This window comes from Penaeus monodon, chromosome 15 (genome assembly GCF_015228065.2).
Source record: "Penaeus monodon isolate SGIC_2016 chromosome 15, NSTDA_Pmon_1, whole genome shotgun sequence".
NCBI lineage: Eukaryota > Metazoa > Arthropoda > Malacostraca > Decapoda > Penaeidae > Penaeus > Penaeus monodon.
The window spans coordinates 15,413,078-15,413,803 of record NC_051400.1 but is presented as its reverse complement, the minus strand read 5'-3'; positions in this window follow the sequence as shown (position 1 = coordinate 15,413,803).

Sequence of the window (726 nt, the reverse complement as noted above, 5' to 3'; positions counted from 1 at the left end):
ATCCAAATGGTCACATTAGCATTAAACTTTCTTGCATGAATTCTAAGATCTTGGGAGAAAGCTTTTTCTTAAGCTCTCCCAAGGCTATTACAATCAAGAGCAACACTCCAGTCCTGTGAAAACTTTTTAAGTTCATATTCTGTCCAAAGATATTTTTAGTGTATTGTATGGAGGTTTAACATAATCAGATATTATATACAGAAACATGTTTACCTCTTTATGCAATAGGTACATCTTGTTTGCCTTCTACATAGGATTCTTTCAGTAATGAACCCATACTGAACATGAAATCTTTGCATAATGCAAACTCAATGCTGTTTTATCTGACTACAATACAATTTATTAACTGTTATTTATTTTCAAAAATCCAAACTACATTAGTGATTAACTGTTTCTTGCTAAAACAATATAATAATAACAGTAAAAGTATTATCAAATTGTAAATTTCTAAATAATCCTTAATGTGTCTACTATACATTTGATCAAAACATTTCCATAAAACATACTGCATTGCTTATTACAGAAACATGGCAGTTGCTTGATCATCTCTAGTTACATTATATCTTATGAACATTCTTTAAAACAGCAATAAAGCCATCTATGGAAAATTCTGAAAACTTATTTTATTGTGTCTGCATATGATTTGTAGCATTTTGTGTTGTACTAAAAATATCAGTACTTCCTATTACCTTGAACCTTTTCAAAAGCTTATATCTTACAAAGAAA